Genomic DNA, 20,588 nt, shown 5'->3' with positions numbered 1-20,588 from the left:
AAAGAGGGTTTCATATAAATTTTTAAGTATATTAAGTACATTTTAATTGAGGATCAAAAATATGCCTTGGTATATTTTAATTTGGGGCTCAGATAGTCTCAACTGTTATCATTAAATCCCAATGTTATTTGAGAGCTGGCACATCTTTTACCTTCTCCCATGTTCTTCTTAAAATAATGGTTCTTATGTAATATTCATTTGGGTGACCTTTTGCCTTTAAAATAAATATTCCTCATTTATTCATGTTATATGTAGAATAATGTATGGAAAAATATATTGAATGTTATAATCAGTTACTTAAATTTTTATACTTTTATCAAATCTCTATTTTAATTACAATTAGTCTTTCTATTTCTTATCCAAAAACCTATTACTATTTCAGTAATTTAAATAGATACTTATCTATTAATTTTACTTATCTAGTAATTATCTATTCATTCTACTTATCTATTAATTTTATACACAAACTAAAAACATCAAAAAATTGTTAAAAGTTATAAGAAAATCTATTGTCTTATATTAATTTATTAATATTTTTAGAAGTCCTAAAAATATAGCTGTATTTTCAGACATAAAAGTCTTCAAATTTCTAAATTGGAATTGTCTGACATCAAAACATTATTTTTTTTAAATAATAATTCCTAGGACCAGCAGATGGCATAATGGTTATGATGCTGGACTCCCACCCAGTGAACAGTGGTTTGGGTCCCAGACCCAGTGGCTTAAAGCTCATGCCAGAAGCATGTGTGTGCATGCCCAAAATCATGAGAGGAGAATGGAGGGGAATGGACTGTGGCATGGCCATCCCCCCAGGGGGCAATTTCTTTCCTTCTGTCTTTCTGTTACTCTCCAGTGAGCACACGTGCCCTATAGCAAAAACCTCTCTCTAATAAATAAATAAATAATTCTTGCTCAAACAAAATGTCTAAAGTGCTGTTGAATTCTAGATTATGTTAAAGGGAAATCAGAGATCAATAATACAGGATCACGTCCTTCAAGTGATTGAAACACAGTGAAGAACATAAAGAAACCTATCCTGGTGGCACAAGGAAGATAGTGAAAAACTTATGGATAATCAGAATAGTAAAGGAATATAGAGTGTATGTATGCACGAATCAAGTCATTTAAGCTACTTTATAAATAAATCAGTAAATCAAAACCAATTGCTATTTTTTCCAGTGTATTTCAGGAAAAAAGGGTAATTTTATTCTGTTCTTTATGTTGCAGCCACAATTATCTTTTAAAAATAAAATCAAATCATATTACCTTACTCATAAAACTTCCTGTGATTTCTTAATGATTTCAGGAATAAAATCAAGACTTGGTGATGTCATGGGAACCTCAGTCTCCATGACCTGGCTTTTGCCTGCATCTCTAAAGTCATCTCATGGAACTATCACAATCACTTTTTTTTTTTTTTTTTTTTTGCTAACAGAAATTCTTTCGTTTTGTTGAACAAACCTTGTTCTTTACTACCTCAGGCTACTCCACTAGTTCTCCTTCCTTTCCACTAGATTGTTATCCCTCCCTTTGCCCCTCCCCAGGATTTAGCATGAATTGTTAGCCTAGACTTTTTCCTCACTATCTACCATAATAGCCTACACTTCCCTGTATTCGCCATAAGCCTTACGACTTCCTGTACATTTTCAGTTCTCTGAGGTTAAGTTGTGGGTGGGTTTTACTCATGCTGTGTTTGCGGCACTTAGTATATTTTCTGATCTACAAATGTATTTACTAAATATGTGTTAACTAATGAATAAATATTTATAATTTACATACACAGAAGATTTACTTAAATTATTTAAACTCTTGAAATTATCTTCTGAAATGATGAAATATCACATATTTTGGTATTAAAGATAATTACTTCGTTTTGTCAGTAATATAAAGGCCAATGTTTATTTTTAAGCACACTTTCAAAGGCAACAATATTATAATATGTCCAAAATAATATGTTGCTTTTATTATATATTACTACTTCAAAATACACTACACACAGCTAGATAGAAATGCCTGACTTATAATCTTTGTATATTTATAAAATCAAAGAAAATTTATAATTGAACAGAAAAAAATTACAAAGTCAATAAATCTCATATGAACAAATATTAATGAAATGTAATGGATGTTATTTTGCTATAGTTAATTACATCTAAAGCATAAATATGGCAGAGATTGCTATAATATTGATTCCTTTGATATCTGTAAGTTTATACTCTTTTACACTGCATGATAAGTTTATTTATTTTTCTACTCACATTGCAATTAAACTTTTATTTTTATGTTGTAATTTGATCACTACTAGTGCTCAACTTACCTATGTTCAATAACCTGAGACAAGTAAAGTTTTTATAATTGATATTAATATTACGAACACAAAGAAAACACGGAAACTGAAATCAAATGTAGTATTGATACTTTGGTACATGTATATAGACCCAAAGTTATAGGTTAATTTATCATAAATTAAGACTTAACTATAATAATTGTGTTGTAAGTAACATCTATGAAACTAATGAATAATGAGAAAAAAGCTTGGGGATTTTTAATCAAGCTTTCAATCCTCTATAGGGTAGAAATCCAACTAATTTTCTTATTGCACAGTAAAACCATCAATAAGTTAATTTAAGCAATCTTCTAAAGATGAATTTCTCACTTTCTACTCTTTCTTGGTAATGGAAAATCATTTCCACTTTTCTCCAATTGAAAAGAAATCTTCAACATTGATATATTTTATTTAACAGAGAGAGAATACTACTAATAAATGTTGGTTTAGAGCTTTTTGAAACTAGGTATTGATCACATCACTCTTTGCAATTTTATTGTCCAATTGTCCTCAAAATGATAATTCAAGGGGCCAGCAAGTAGCATACTGATTATGGCACTGAATTCCCTCATGGCTAACCATGGTTTGAGTTCCGAACCCAGCAACTTGACACTGACACTGTGTGTACATGCTTGCACACACCCAAAATCCTGAGAGAAGAATGGAGACCAGATTGCTCTGTGGCCATCCCCCTAAAGGGTAATTTCTCACTTTCTGTCTCTCTGACTTTCTGGCGAGCATGCACTCCCTATAACAAAAATCTCTCTCTCTCAAAAAAAAGGAAAAAAGAGAATTCAGTTTTATTGGCTGAATTTGTGCTCACTTTTGCCACCTACTATGTTTGCGTGCTTACTCATGTCTCATGATCAATTAGAGCTTAATTTCTGTATCATAAAGTAGTTGCTGTAGTAATATAATGTTACATTTGTGTTATTGTGAGATTAAACATGATGGTAAGAAGAAGTGTCAAAGATTCTTAGCTGTTTTCTCTCAATGGAATGATGAAACCCAATTACCTACCATTAATGTTGAGTTTTGGGGTCAGAGGAGTAGAATGAGTCAACATTCTGCCTCTCGTTAGCTTTACAGTCTAAGCAATTAAGTCAATTCCCAAAGGAGCAACTTCTCAGTAATTGAGAATACCTGTCTCATAGCATAGTTACATGGAAAAATTAAGCAGTTGCTGAATTAGACAAATAGTAATTGTTGTTATTTTTATTATGATTCACTAAATATGTTTTAACTTTTGCTGTGTGCATGACATTTTTACTGAATAGTAGGGATATAAGAATGAACTATGTAGTCCATGCAATGAAGTAGTCTACATAATAACAAGAGAATAATTACTAATTTATTGTGAAAAACATTACCATAGCAGTTTTTTTTTTTTTTTTGAGAGGTTTTCTCTATAGGGCATGTGCGCTCGCCAGACAGACAGAGAGAGACAGAGAGACAGAAAGCGAGAAATCACTCCCCCAGGGGGGATAGTCACACAGCAATCCCTTCTCCTCCATTCTCCTCTCAGGATCTTGGGCATGCACGCACACACGCCTGGCGTGAGTTCTAAGCCACCGGGTCCGGGACGTGAACCGCAGTCGACTACGTGGGAGTCCAGCGACATAGCCATTACGCTAACAGCTGGTTCCCACCATAGCAGTATTTTTGAAATGTTATTTAATTACAGTGGAGGGATTGACTGTCTCTAAGTGTAAAAGTCAAAAACGCTGCATTAGATCATATTTGAACTAATTCTTGAAGAATGAATAAAAGTTTTAAGCCAGTAAATTTTGTTACTAAGATCCATAGTAAATGGTTTGAGTATTTTTTCTGAGTGGAAATATTATGAACCTATAACCAAAGTAAATCATGGAAATGTTCAACTATATTTAAAGAAATACAGTGATATAAGTACACCTTAAAACAGCTGATGTTTTTTGTTTGTAAGAATTAGAAAACATATATCTAACGATATTTAATAATTTATCAGAAGAGTTTGTTACCTTCATTTTAAGATATCTTTAGAAACCACTTTTTAATATTTACTTAAAATACTGCTTTATTTTTTTCAATTGCCAAAGAGAAAAAGGGGAAAAGCACCTCACAATGGGGCCTGGTCATGTTCCAATCCCTCTCCTTCATTAATCCACACTATCAGTATTCTGGGCATGTGTGTACACTTAGCATGATTTTCAAACTGCTGGGGTGGGTATTTGAACCATGGTCTGCCATGTGGGATCTGGTTCCTTTAACTATTAGGGTACGGTGCTGGCCCAAAATACCTTTTTCAATCACTAAATTTATACTTAGTATCATAAGCCTACAGGATATCAATTAAACATTGACTTAAAAAAGAAGAATGTATATAATAATATGATTAAATATAATCAGAAAGTATTCTTTATTTCTAGAATCACAGTATCATTATTTTAAAGGGGATATGTGATCTGGCAGAGAACATATGAAAACCACCCCAGTTTTCATATTTTTTATTCTTTCTTTTATTCCAGATTCATTTAGGGTCTAATGTATGAATGCCTTCTATTAAGTGATTCTTAAGGTTTAAATAACATAGATTGTAAGTACAGTTGTTATTCTTGAAAAAAATCATTAGTCATACCATGTTAAAAATAATAATTAAAAGACGTTTTACTTCACAATAACTTACCTTAACGTTACTTTTATTGGAAATTATAGTGGAATGTTATTTTTATTTTTTTCAAAATGTAGACAAGTCAGCTGTTAGTGAGCAGTCTTGGTAGTTGCTACTTTCAAGTACAGATTTGGATATATTCTTCTGGAAAAGTTCCCAATGATTAAACCTTTTCTTTTACTTTTCAGTGGAGATTTAATTGAGATTACTGTAACATCTTGTGGAGTCAAACATGTGTTATGAGAATTTAATAAACATTACTGCTGTTTTGACCGTGTAAACAGTTCTTACATAATATATTTAAAGCTAATGACCATATCAATAGGGCTTTAGTTTAGCTAATTAATAATATAAAAATTATTTTTAAGTGGTATTGAATATAAAATAGATTTGTCTCCCTTTAAACTAACATTTCAAATCTAATTTAACAATCAATTCTTAAATAAGTAAATTATCACTTTTAGTTTTAAAGGAAGAATTGTTAATTCATCATAAGACTTATATGCTAGGGTTTTCAATACAAAGAAAAGCACTTTTTTATTTTTATCATGATTTTCCTTTTTTGTTTTCATGTAAGCTCATCTGAACATTTACACAGCTCAATAAAAATAAAATAACAGACTATCATATCTTCATTAAATTATCAGTTTATTTCACAAGGCCATACTCTATATGTAACAACTTTGTTTCAAAAACTGGCTCAACAAAAATCCTACTATGCGGATGTAACAATTCTTAGGTACCCTCTGTGTGCCCACCAGTAATGGTCATATGTAAAATATGTAAATAGTTTCAAGTATTTACAAACAACTAATACTGTTTCTAAGTTTTTTATTTTTTTATAGAGTACAAATTTGTAAATACAGAATATATTTCAGTTTTTAATCTTCAATAAGCGTTGTCACATGAGGAAATCAACTTATGAATAGTTACGTAAATATATCTTTATGGATATTGATATATTTTCATCAAGTAAAGTATTGTAACTTTATTGAGCATCTTCCCTCTTGCTAAGCATGTGATGAATTGAAAAATATAGTCATTATTCTCAAAGAAGAAGTAAATATAATATTATAAAGAAAAAAAATTTTGGTCAATTGTAAGATAAAGCATTACCACAGGATTATTATGATATATGAATGAGAACAGGTGTAGCTATAATATCTTCAAATGTGCAATATGTTGTTATTTGTAAGAAAGGTCAAACCTGTCTTCTGGCATAGGTTGTAAAACTTTAGTGGATAGAACCATGGCACAGAAGAAAGCAGGTTATAATAAAGAAGAGTGTTCTAACATTCAGTTTCATGAAAGTGTGGATTATGTGCTTCAGGAAAAAGTGAATAAGTGAATTTTAAAATTCTAAAAAGACATTTCAAGCATAGTTTGTTGGATGAACAAATTGGGTGTTTAGAGCATCTAAGCATTAAAAAATATCTTTTCTTTCCCTTTTTCTTTATTTTATTCTTTCTTTCTCACTCTCATTCTTTTATTACCCCCACCCCATTTCTTTCACAAATATGATTGGCAGGGTATCCTCTAGTTTTTGAAAATACAGTATTTAGCAAACTTAATAGACTCTGCTTCATCAAATTTATATTCAAGGGAGGATAAAAATAATAAACAAGTAATCAAATAATTATATGATGACAATAAGAACTGTTCAGAAAATAAAAATAGGCTATGTGACATATGAGGGGCTATCATAGTTTGGATGGCCTCTCTGAGAAGTTAACATCTAAACTGAGATCCAGATAACAGGAAGGATATGAGCATACATCTGGAGCTGTGTTCTGTCATTCTCTGGAGATAGAGGACATACCAGGCAGAGAAAGCAGTTAGATAGAAAAACCTTAAATGCTACCTGGGGAAAAAAAAAAATCCCAGTGTTTCTGGAGTTTAGTACACAAGGAGAAGAGTGATTCAGATGAGGTGGAAAACATACCCAGAAAACAGATCATTTGATTCTGAGCCCTGGGTAAACTTTATTTTAATCTAAGACATTGGGAGGCTTTAGTAGGGAAGTAATATTACTTACTGCACTTTTTAAAGAAGTGATATTAGCAAATACTTGAAGAAGGAATTTTAAGAAATAGGTGTAAACGGACATTAGTAAAATCTAAAGAAGTGCAATTAACAGCTGGTAGTGACTTGAAGACTAAGTCTTAGATTATGCTTCTCAAACTTCATTGTGAACACAAATTATCCAGCAACATTGTTTAAATGTAACTGACTTTATGGTATTGGAGTAGAATCTGATTCTGCATTTGTAAGGAGTGTCTATGTTAAGCTGATACATTGAGTAATAAGAATTTAGATGAGGATGATTATCATGGAGAGAGACCAACATGTATCAAACTGCCCCTAATTTATTTTCTGTAAGATATTGTTTTTTACTAGAAAAATCACAATATTGACAACCTGTCTTGGATAATATAATAAAAGCTAAACTTTAATTTCATGACTGACTGTAATGGTGGGAAATTAATGAGTATAAGGGATTTTTAGATCAGATGAATTGTCTAGACCAACCTTAATGATTATAATTAATTCTGTCCATCTTTAAGAATGGCTGAGTGGGCCTAGCAGATGGCATAATGGTTACGTCACTGGACTCCCATGTAGTTGTCTGCTCTTCAAGCCCTGGACCTGGTCACTTAAAACTCACGCTGGGCATGTGTGCGTGCATGCCCAAAATTCTGAGAGAAGAATGGAGGAGAAGGGATTGTGGCATCCCCCTCTGGGGTGATTTCTCGCTTTCTGTCTCTGTGTCTCTCTGTCTTGGTTGCAAGTGCACGTACCTTATAACAAAAATCTCTCTCTTAAAAAGAAAAAAAGTAGCAGAGCTATTGACATTCAATTTTTTTTTTTTTTTTTTTTACTGGAAAAATCTATGAATGGATGAATAATGAAATCACTAACAAGTCAGACTTTAGGTCATAATATTACTTTTTATTCTAAGTTTTATACTTTAAATGGATATTATTTTTAAAAAGTAACAAAAGGACTAAGCACCAGGGTTTACTTTTCCTTTACTTATTATTCTTCAAATTTCTGAAAAGCTAACTAATAGATAAAACATAGTGAAAAGAAGGATACAAAAATTAATTGACTTTTCAAAAATTCTCACATGTCAACATTTAGGCACTGTCTTCTTATTGTGTATAAATGGTGAAACTGCATTTGCCTGCTTATATCCCCAGATCCCTTATACTTCTAACTGATATATTAATTTCCATAGCCTCTTTAAAGCACACACACACACACACACACACACACACACACACACACACACACAAACCACACTGGAGAAATTTTAATTTTCTAAAAATCATCTGGCTACATGTGACTCTTATAAAATACTTAACTTTATTAATTTAGTTAATCATTTTGGGATGTGAGAATTTTAATGTTGGTAAATACATGTAACAAATTGGGAATCGTAAACATGGATAAATTACATATAATATTGATTATTACACACATTATCTATATCCTGTCACCATTTTTTCATTGTTCTCTTGACATTTCTCTAACTATATTATTTAACGGAATTTTTTTGTCCAGTGGTGATATTTGTAACAATTTAAAAGTCCACATCCAGAAATCTTTCAACTTATTACTTAAATGCATAAATATTTATTAAGTGGTATTTTTATTTTCTATTGCATTGCTACATTTCATCATATTGGTGAAATTGTCAAAATAATGTCATTCATAATGATAAATATATTTTTATATTTCTAATTCTTTTTCATTTTTATAAATAAGTTGCTTTCAGGAAGAAAGAACAAAATGAAATATTAGAATTTACTTGTCAACAAGTTTATGCATTTTAAAAATTATTAGATAAAAATATTTTGAATGCCTGAAGACTTGTGTGACCATATTAGGTGATGAAAATTTATTTTATTCAAAAATATCAAATATTCTATTTACCATTTCGACATTTTTATCCAATCTACTCATGTATGCCTGAGAATTAGTTCTATGAAGAGATTTTAAGCAATTCTAATGACCGAGTGTTCTTGTTTTTCTGGGCATATGTCTTTAATGAAACCTATGTATTTTCCCATAACTATGGTCTTATTTCATAAATGCTATATTTTCAGATTTTCAGCCACATAGTTATGACCACCAGAATCATTGATCAAATATCCTTGTAGCTTTTGCTTCATATAAACATACTCTTTCTCATTTTTTAATGGAATGGACAAAGAAGAATTATAATTACATGTAGTGAACTGATCAGAAGAGAACATTTACCTTGAAAGATTAGAAATGAAAATGGTTTTGTATGTAGCTGATTCCCTCAGATGGTTACCCGAGCTTATTATTTTACCTGTGAATGAGATGGTCACAGTGATGTGATGTACATGACTTTTAAATCTTTTTGTTAAAATATTTTGTAAGGGCTAGACTTTCTGTTTGTGCTCAAAACTGGTGCCAAAGCAGACTCCTCTGCCTTTTGGAGTATGAAGAAATGGTCCTATGTTAGACATTTTTATCTTGTTCAGAATTATTTCAGGACATTTTCACTCACTTTTGCAACAAGCTGCTTTTCTTACATGTAGTTTTCTAGAGCATATGGCTACCCTGCTGTGCACAGAGTGAAATCACACAATTAATCTTTATAATTTTAGGAAGAGCAGAACCCTCATATATGGCAGAAGAGCATGGTGTTAGTTTTGGGGTACATTGCATAGGGTATTTTTCTTTTCACAATCACATCATTTGTATTCTAAACCATGAACTATTGCTTTTTAATGTTGATACTTGATCTATATTTAAAACATTCTTTAAATGATATTTCATCATCATACTTAATGATATTGAAGTGGCAGAAATTTCTAGATTGATTTTATTCAGATCCCAGATTCATTGGGTAGGCTTAACATTAGAGAAGAAGCAAGTTTTATAACTCTCCTGAACCTTCCCACTAGAAAGAAATGCAGTCAAAGACGATTTTGCTCAAGAGACTAGATAATGATTTCAACTTTATATAGCAGTTTGAATTTACTACACCTTTCTTATTCCTCTGTTCACAGTTTTAAAATAATGTATTATCAGTCTTCAAGCCATGGGACTATAGTTGACACTATCAGCATTTGATCAATGTCTTTATTCAGTGTTAAATCTAGGTAATAAAGCTTCTATTCCATATTAATTAAAGCATATTTAAAATCAGATATTGTTGATTACTTAAATTTTTATATTATTAGCTTCTCATTACAAAGGATAAATGAGGATAAAACACACTAACTCCATCTCTTTTGATTTTCCAAGCTGTACACTTGAGAGATCTTACTATGCATATAGAATGCGGTTATCCAGAATCAGGTGATGGGATAGGCAATAGGATTGAAGTATCATACTCAAATGAATGAAACATTTTACTAACATAATTACATCTTTGGACAATTCACTTAATTTTTCTCTATTTCCACATAAGTAAAAATGGGTAAAATAATTTTGCATGTGTATTTTGTGACTTCAGTGAGATAACAGACATACAATAACTAGTACATTAGCTGCATTAACTGATATTACCCCTTCTGGAGCCTATATAAGAAGAAAATAGGTATAGTTTAGGCATACAAAGATATAAGCTAGAGATAAATATGAATATATTAATAAAACAACTAATGCAGAATTTTTAGTGTCCTAGTTTGCTCATCTCAGGCAGAAAACATGAGAGTTCTTTATAAAGTTCAGAAAAATGTGTATTATGAAAAAAAAATGCATAGATTTCCAAAAAATTTGCACCAAAATAAACCCATACTTTAATTCCATTTTCCCCCAACTTTTTGGATTCCCTCTGTTTATATTTAATGCAGTATTGATAGACTATTAGAGACAGCTTTATACAACTTAATTTAACAGCATTCATGTTGATTTTATGCATAAATTATACCAAAATAATGTGTAGCATTCAGATCATATCAGATTTCTATAAGATTTCTTTTTTTTTCTCTCTAGTTTTTGCCTTAATTCAATTACTCCTTACTACAGGCAACTTAAATTTAACTTTTCTTTTATCAACTCTAGCCCTATGAATTCTCTATGCTTTTTCTGAATATATTTACTAGAAAAGAACACAGTTGTGTTATCTAGATATTCAAAATATTTCCTAAAAAACAGATGAGCAACCAGTGGTAGGATGGGCAACACCCACTGAAAATGTGATCTGGATATTATCCTTTGAAGTATGACAGTGATCATAGACAGATTAAGAGGTGAATGTGATACCTGAGAATGAACTATAGTTAAAATCAAATCTCTGATGATTTCCTTGTCCAACAGTATATATCTTTGATGCACTTGGAATCAGTGCAACTTTAACTAATTCAAGGAAGGTTTACTGTCAAAGGAACCATTTCTGAACAAATGAATATAAAGGATCTGAAAGTAAGTTAACTTAAGTTATTGGCAACTGGGCTGTCAGTTTACCAGGATGTTGGGATGAACAAAGTGAGATGTTGGACAGAGTCATGTATTACAGACTGGCATGATAGGACTAATGCACACTGTTTAAGGGTCCTTGCAACTCCATTCAATAAAATTGTGAGGAACCCTGTGGAAGAAAAATGCTGATTTTAGGAAAAGCAGATGGCATAATGGTTACATCACTGGACTCCTACATAGTTAGTCACGGTTCAAGTCCCAGATTTGACGACTTCACATTCACTCCAGGCACATGTGTGAAGATTCCCAAAATCCCAAGAGGAGAATAGAGGAGGTGGGATTGCAATGTGACCATCCTCCCTGGGGGGAATGATTTCTCACTTTCTGTCTCTCTGTCTCTCTAGCAAGTGCATGTACCCTATAGCCAAAAATCTGTCTCCAAACAAAAAGGAAAATCCTAGTCTTACTTTGGATTTTTCTCCATCCTTCTAGAAACCCCAGATTAAAGTAGTCTGTCAATGAAGTCTAGTGCTCCAAAAACTTAAATACTCAAATGAATCACTTGGGAATCTTGTTAAACTAAAGATTCAAATTTTAATAGCCTGGGAGGTGCTGCTTGATATTCTGTTTTCTTAACAAGCTCTTGGATAATGTCAGTGCTTTTAGGACAGGGTCACAATATGCGTAGCAAGGGTGTAGCCTATTCAGGTAAGTTTCTGGGCAAAGAACAAGGAGGAGAATGAGGAGACTGAATCTGGTTACATACAACATAGACGGGTTATGATGAATGCTTTTGCTGTCTTGAATAGTCACAAACTTAGCATTAAATGTAACTATCAGAGTCCATCTATATGTCTTAAATATAATCTAAGTAAGTCTTCTAGTAGAGAACTTAGATAAAATATTATGTTCTTAAACCACAGGGATAAAGGAATATCATAATTTTTAAAATAAAGTGTTTCTGCTTTTTATTTAGTCAGTCACTGAATTAACGAAATCTGTAGTGGAAGAATATATTCTGCCATATTCTAAAGACAGTCATTAACTGTGGTCACTATTATTGAAACTTTTGGTTTTTACCTCAGTTAATCAAATTTTAAGCATTTTTTAACATAATTAATCTCATTTTAGAAGCTGTCAGAATGTAAGAATTAAAAATGTAATTAAGTTGAAGCAGACAATTCTAAAATGTTAAAAGTATCTTTGAACCATACCAATGGTAACTCTTCCCATATGGTGACTTTTATTATGCCAATTATAAGAATCCCTAAGGAGAATATATGAATCCTACATTTTTTCCCCATAATCCTGACATTTTACAGCACATCATAACTGTAAGACCTGTTATGCCAAAGCATTGAGACTGCATCTGTTATTATCTACATAAGTGTTATGGATTCCTGAATTTGTTCCATTTCTAAGGAGGAGGAGAACTCATATACAAATTTTAGAGCCCTCATCCAATCATTAATTATATGATTTGTCAGCTAGTTATGTGGTCTACCCTCTGTCTCCTAAATAGCTGTTAAGTTTTCCAGTTGAGAAACAAAACAAAACAAAACAAAACACATTTCTTCACCCAAAATAGTTCAAAAACAACATCTTAAAGATGTAGAGTTGAGGTCAACTTTGTTTCAGTATTGAAGTCTTGTGGCTTCTGAATTTTCTTTTGTAAAATGAAAAATATGTCTATTACAGAAGTATCTTAAAATATGTTGAACAACTTTTTCATATGTTCATATAATCTAATGTGATTATATATTTAAGGATATTCCTATATATACATACTAAATTTACTATTTTAATAAAACATTTGAGAATCTTTTAACATTGTATATAAAAGTAAAATTTAAGATAGAAATCAAAGGAAAGTAAATGACTTAATTTGTATACGATCTTTACAAAGTGAAAAAGAGATAATACAAAATAGTTGAAAAAATTTTAGTGAACTATTCAACCAATGGAAATAGCCTCTGAGATTGACTAGATCTTAAAATTATAACTTGTAATAACAATAGTATAAATAACTAGACCAATGGAAATAGCCTCTGAGACTAACTAGATCTTAAAATGATAACTTGTAATAACAATAGTATAAATAACTAACATTTACAGACTCTTGCTAGATATCTTACTGATTACTAGAATTTATTGTAAAAAATTACAAGTATTTAAGCATGTAGTAAAATATGTACTTATGTATTTTCTTTCAACTAAAAACTAAACATCACATACTTTATACATTGATATAACTATTCATTCTAAATTCAAGATTAAGTACTAGCTACAACCTAACATGGTAACATAAGTAGGACCTTATCATTAAAAAAGAATATTGAAGTGTCTTATTATTTACCTCTAGTGTTTGTTTTTATAAAGTTTGTTTATATTTTTGATGAAAGCAAAAGAAAGAGAGAGAAAAGAGAGAACCAATACCCCCAACAGAGTCTTAATACCAGGCTCCATGCCTCCACTTCACCCAGCCCCTCATCAGAGGCATGCCTGTGCCTGTCATCCACAGGGAGGTCTCAGGGTGCAAACTTGAAATCTTCTCACGTGGGTTAGTCTTGCAGAGCCTTGTTTTACCTCTGTGACACCATTTCAGTCTCCTATTGATTTTTAAAAGGGAAAGAACATTAAGGTATTAAGAAGTCATAAAAATTAATGTAAGGCGCTTTTAAAAAATTGAATTAGTCCAATTGTAACTTCTAAATTTGAAAATGTTTTGGATCTTGCATATCTCCATTATGTATGTTCTCTATACAGATGATTTTTCTGTGTTTTTAAATATATGTAGTTGCACCACTACTTTTTTCATTATAGTTTCTGTTTATTTAAATTTTATCTTTATTCATTTTTAACAGATTGTAAAGAAATTTTCCACAAAGGTTCATGAGCTGCTTAATAGTGAGCTGCTGTACTAATTTTTCTGTTTTACCTTCTTGAGATATAATACAAAAACATAATATAATTGTAACATACCTCCAATCATTTTTTTAAATTATGCTACAGAAATATTATAAAGCAAATAATAATTTATCAGAAATTTGTACAGTTAATCTAGTGGTAAATTCTGTAATAAAGGAATCACTGCAGAAATATTGTGTAGCTTTTACTCTGGCATCAGCAGTTTCTTGATCTTTCTTTTACTAGGGATAATTTGGAAGGGTTAACCTTAGTGTTTAGCGTCCAGTTTAAGTATGTTATGTAGAAGTCTTTTGTTTAGCCAATACAAATCATAGAAAAAAATGTTAAATTTTAATGTTTATAGGCCTGTAGCATGGAGCCACTAATTACTTTTAAACAAACAAATGAACAAGCTAAAGTTATCATTATAAATGGTTATATACTTTTATTACCTCTAAATACTTTTTGATCTCTTAGAAAGAATTGAGAATTCTGGGCCAGCCCGTAACTAGGTGGCTAAGCGAGCAGTCTCCCAAATGGTCAATCACATGGTTTGAGCCCCAGAACCAGCAGCTTGAAAAACATGTGTGTCTATGTGTGTCCAAAATCTTGAAAGGAAAAAGACATAGAGAAGAAGGAATTGTGGGCGTGATCATTCCCCCATGGCAGAAGTGTTTTCTCCTTCTCTCTCTCTCTGTCTCGCTCCAGAGAGCTCACACACACTCTAGCAAAAATTTTTTAAATAAAAATTATGATTACATTTGTCTTTCCTTTTTCCTTTGGGCCATGTTATACTCTTAAATATTTAGAATGAAGCAATCTGCTATAACTAGGGAAGTAAACTAACATTTCCAATATCTTATAAATCAATCACTTATAACTAGAGAAGTAAACTAACATTTCCAATATCTTATAAAACTAGAAACCTGTCTGGCCAACTCCTAGTCTAGTGAGGTAAATGACACAAATAATATCCTGCGTTTTAACATTATTTTAACCTGTAATAAGACTCCTAGATGGGCACAGCTGATGATGTGGTGGTTAGAGCAACTGGATTCCCACATGGCCGACTATGGTTCGAGTCACAAACTTGGAATCTTGCTTTCTTACTTCCCCTCTCTACTCTGTCTCTCTCTCTCATGAGAAAATTAAAAGAATAATAATAATTAATTAAATATATTTTTTTAAAAAGTCAGTGATTGGTTTTATATTTTTAGTATCCATGTAAATTAATCTGCCAGCAATGGTCAGATGTGCCATATTCCCAAAATCAAATACATGTACACAAAAAGTAGTTACTATCAATATTCAAGACAAAACCATGAAATTATTTGCTAATTAATATAGTTTAATTGTTGAATATAAAGAGAAAGAAAATATTTAATTAATTCAAAATAAAAAGTACAAAATACACATTCAAGTATCATACCGAACAGTACAAAATAGGAAGACAAAGACATTATGAACATTTGAAAGAAAAAATAAAACTCAATAAAGCAAAAAAGTCAGTAAGATACAAAAGACTTACTTGCTTTTAAGAAACTTTTTATTTTTAAAAGAATTATTGTGACCTGATTGAATCACAAATTTATAACGCAGCTACTACCATTATCTTTTTGTAAGTTTTAAAATGTAGTTTAGATTTTACATGGACTTTGAATATAACAAGACAAACAAAACTCATTCTCTTAAACACAGTTAAATAGTTCTGTATCTCCTCATTGATCTGAAACGTCCATAGTGATAATCCACTACAGTGGAATAAAACGGCTCTAACTAGCCCAGCTTCCTGGTCTGGTGGTTAAGGTGACTGGATCCTACATGGCTAACAGCACAGTTCAAGTCCTGGACTTAGCAGCTAGAGAAACACTCCAGGTGTGTGTGTGTGTGTACACAAAATTGCGAGGAAAAGATGGAGGGGAACAGATTGCTGTGTAACCATTTTCCACGGGAGTGTTGTCTCCTCTACCTCTCTGTGGCAAATTAAGTTAATACATAAACATATAAAAGAGCTCTAATGGAAGCTGTAGAAATAGAGTAGTATTCCTAGTGTTTAAAGTTGACACAAAGATGAATTTGATGGTTGACTTAATGTCTTACTCCCAGATCTTTCTAATATTATAAAATATTTTTATCATGCTTAAAAAAGGCATTGGTAAAACCAAAAAATAATAAAAATAAATAATATTTATTAAAGTTGTTTAGCATAAGAAAAATAAAATAACGGAAATGATTTTTTATGTATATGCTTTAGGTCTTACATTTAATACTTCCTAAATTTATTAGAGCATATATAGTTTTTCTGCATTAAAAAATATAATTACAGACCTAATCATAGTGGCATAGGGAGTAGGATATTATCACACTAACCTGGAGCCATATGTGAAAGCCTAAGATTTGCTGGATAACCCTAGGGGCACTCATATCACCATTTATATTCATTTATCACTTTCACCCATCCTAATTCATGATTAAAAAAGAAAATTCTCCCAAAAGAGTACCGTTAGTTAAATGACTCAAAATGAAAAATATTGCATTTATTCACAAATATACTTACTGAGCAAGTACAACGTGAGCAAAATATTTTTTTCTGTCTTGAGGAACTCAGTAATCAGTGAAGGAAAATTGTCTTTCAAAAAATTGTTATTTTATTAAATTGACAAGCAGTAATTGTTTATATTTATTGGGTACAGTGTGATATTTTGATACACGTATATAATGTATAGTAATCAAATCAAGGCAATTATTTGTCACTACAAACTTCATCATATCTTTTTTTTTTTGGAGAGGTTTTTGGTATAGGGCATGTGTGCTCACCAGAAAGACCGAGACAGAGAGACAGAAAGCGAGAAATCACCTCCCAGGGGGGGAAGGCCATATGGCAATCCCTTCTCGTCCATTTTCCTCTCGAGATCTTGGGCATGAATGCACACATGCGCAGCGTGAGTTTAAGCCGCCAGGTCCTGGACTCGAATTGCAGTCGACTACATGGGAGTCTAGTGACATAGCCATTACACCATCTGCTGGTCCCCATTCATCATATCTTTGAAAGACACTGTCTTTAACATTTCTTAACCTATGTAAAACATCAGATTGTATTTTAACTTTCTATTATAAAATGACTTTTCTTTATTAATATTGAAAAACAGTATTTCAAAAAGTCAGGCTAATTTTATAAGTTAAATATGATCACTAGAAACACTCGTTACTTGATGCAATAGTTTATATAATGTTACATATACATATACATATTACAATTTTACTTTCATGGTGTATATGTGACATGAAATCTCTCTGATCCATGATTAAGAGCAGAATTTTGTGAAACACTCATTACTTGATGCAATAGTTTATATAACGTTTATACATATTACAATTTTACTTTCATGGTGTATATGTGACATGAAATCTCTCTGATCCATGATTAAGAGCAGAATTTTGTAATAGATGTTTACAATATTCATCCTTTTGATTTATTTATTAAAAAGCCCAGCCAAAGCCCATTCCCTGTCCACCTTAAAAGATCAGGAGCTGTGGCCCACATCTGTGGTCATAATAACTCAATAGGCTTAGACATGAAGATCACAACATGGTACAACCATGTCAATAAAGGAAAAATACCACACACATGTGCAGGCACAAACACACATGTGCATGTACACAAACTTGACTTATTCATAAAGAGATAGTCACTGTATATTCTTTCTATTAAAATGATAAAAACTTCTGAAGTATTTATATAATTTAACATATTTTAAATTTTTGTGAATTTAAATTTTATATTATTATTCATGTACACCTTTTCAACACCTAAAATGGATATTCTCCTGACCTTCCAACCTATGCATCTGTGTTACAATTATTACAGTTTTTACCTTCCAAAATATAGATTTTTAAATAAAAATATATTTATATGTGGATTCTTAGAAAAGAAAATATTATAAGTAACCAAAGGTCCTAAAAGAACCAGAAACATAATTAAAATTCTTAATAAATGGTAACACTTCCATAGCTAGAATCATTCTGTTGTTTTAAAGTGTTTTATGATACCTCACCCAACCAAATTGCAGGTCTAGGTACACATAAACATACATTTTTCCCCTCACACATATACCCCCCCCACATACATACTCAGACATTAGTGACATATTATTTACAGTATTGCACTCTCTTTTTTTTTCTTTGCATTATCCTTTATTCATTTTCAGTTTTATTCAAAGGCAATTTTTTTTTAAGAAAGATTTTTGCTATAGGGTATATTTACTCGCTGGACAAACAGACAGAGACAGAAAGTAAGAAATCGCTCCCAGGTGGAACACTATGCTCCAATCCCTTCTCTTCCATTCTCCTCTTAGGATTTTGGGCACACACTCACATGTACTCAGCATAAGTTTTAAGCTGCTAGCTCTAGGATTCCAACTGTGGTTGAACACATGAGAGTCCAACAATGTAACCATTATGCCATGTGTTAGTCCCCAAAGGTAATTTTTTTAAGTTGAAGATTTTGAGTGATTCAATTTAGGTCAAATCTTCCATCCTGTGTGATCATATCTTTTTAATTTTATTTACATAAAAACATGAAGTTTACTCTCTTTTTTTAATTTTTAGAATAAATTATTTTTATATATTTTAATTTACATTTAGTCAGTATACAAAATACAAAATGGATAAGTAAACTGAATAGAATGCATCTTAGTCCACTCAAAGATATTACCATATACATTTTTATCAACAGATAAGTTTTCATTTTTGCATCTGCTAAATTTATTCCCCTAATTTCTATCCCTTTAACCCCTATTACCTGCCTTCTTCTATAGTATCAGTATTTACAGTTGCCCTCCCAAATTTTAGGCCTTCCAGTCTCTCAGTTTTTGCCATCAAGTGCAAATATTCAGTATATATATTATGTGGGGACATATAATGCCTCTCTTTCCATAGCCCAGTTTGTTTCATTTAATAAATCTTCCATGTTTGCCACTTTGTATGAAATGTCAGTATCTCATTGTTTTTAATGACTAAGTAGTATTCCATAGTGTATATTTGACCAATAGAATTTTATTCTGTAATTTTTTCCTTTAGGTTTAATATCTTTTCATTTAGTTCTCTTTATTTTTAGAATTCCAGATTTGTGTTAAAGCTACCGTGAAATTTTTAGAATCATTTCTAATCTTAGGGATTCAAATCTTGCAAAAAATAATAGTGATATATTCTACTTAGTCATGTTTAGAATGGGAAAATCTAGAATTATGCCTTGAAATAGAAAATGTAAATTTTATTAAGTATTTTGAGAAAGCAGAAAAATTTACAACTGTTAAGACCAAATTTAGAGAAGTTGAATACTTTAGTAGAATTACACTTTAGGTTCTCATGAGTGTGAAGATGAGGTGGAAGAGAATCACAATAAAGAAGCCTTGTTTAGGAGAGATGTAATCATTCTTTCACTATAAATAATGGTGACAGGTAAAGAATCTTGAAACAGTAAAGAGATTGAGTAGTCCTCTAATTCTAGCTTCTTATTTTAAGAGAAGACACTTGAAATGAAAATGTCAAATTCTTGTCACACAATAATTGCTAAGAATTGGGTCTCTTAAATTCTGATCCAATGATTATTTTCCTCTTTAAATAAAATTATATGTACTATGTGTATATATTTCATAACAATATATTCTATTAATTCATCGGGGCCTATTTCTATTTCCTACTTAGAAAGATATTCACAAGGGAAAAAAAATCACCTTAAAAATGTTTTAAAAGTAATCAAATATTTATGATTCATAGTAACAGTCTAGGTGAACAGTTCAGAATTAGTAAAACGATTAAACACTGACAAAAATTTGTTTTGTTTTCAAGTTTATACCATGAATAAAATCTGAATGCATAACATTTAAAGTTCTCATCCTAATCCAAACCTGATAAAAAGTAATATTAAAAATTCTAAATTATAATTGAGAAAGTTAAATATATTATTTGCTTTTTTCTTCATGCTATGTGTGCGTGCTTTCTTTAAAGAAAATAATTGATATTTAAATATATCTTTTAGTCAGTTCAGAGAATTTTTTAAAGTTAGTGAGCTTTTCACGCCGGGCGCGTAAGCGTGTGTGCCCAAGATTCCGAGAGGAGAATGGAGGAGAAGGGATTGCGGCGTGACCATCCTCCCTGGGGGGTGATTTCTCGCTTTCTGTCTCTTTGTCTCTGTCTGTCTGGTGAGCGCACACGCCCTATAGCGAAAACCTCTCCAAAAAAAAATAAAAATGAAAAATTAGTGAGCTTTTAATTGTATAGATTTTCTTTATTTCACTTGAT

At 31.4% G+C, this 20,588-nt stretch overlaps 1 protein-coding gene across 1 annotated transcript in view; it reads left to right on the top strand.

The window, feature by feature from the left end:
* The window catches only part of CSMD3 (CUB and Sushi multiple domains 3), a gene marked incomplete at its 3' end in the record, with an annotated part of 1,277,483 nt that overhangs the window by 519,851 nt on the left and 737,044 nt on the right, over nt 1-20,588 (top strand). The gene's annotated exons all lie outside the window — the stretch shown is intronic.

This window comes from Tupaia chinensis, unplaced genomic scaffold (assembly GCF_000334495.1).
Source record: "Tupaia chinensis unplaced genomic scaffold, TupChi_1.0 Scaffold000032_1, whole genome shotgun sequence".
Classification (NCBI taxonomy): domain Eukaryota; kingdom Metazoa; phylum Chordata; class Mammalia; order Scandentia; family Tupaiidae; genus Tupaia; species Tupaia belangeri.
Note: the sequence above shows the minus strand (reverse complement) of the source record. Positions and strands in the feature narration are given on the sequence as shown.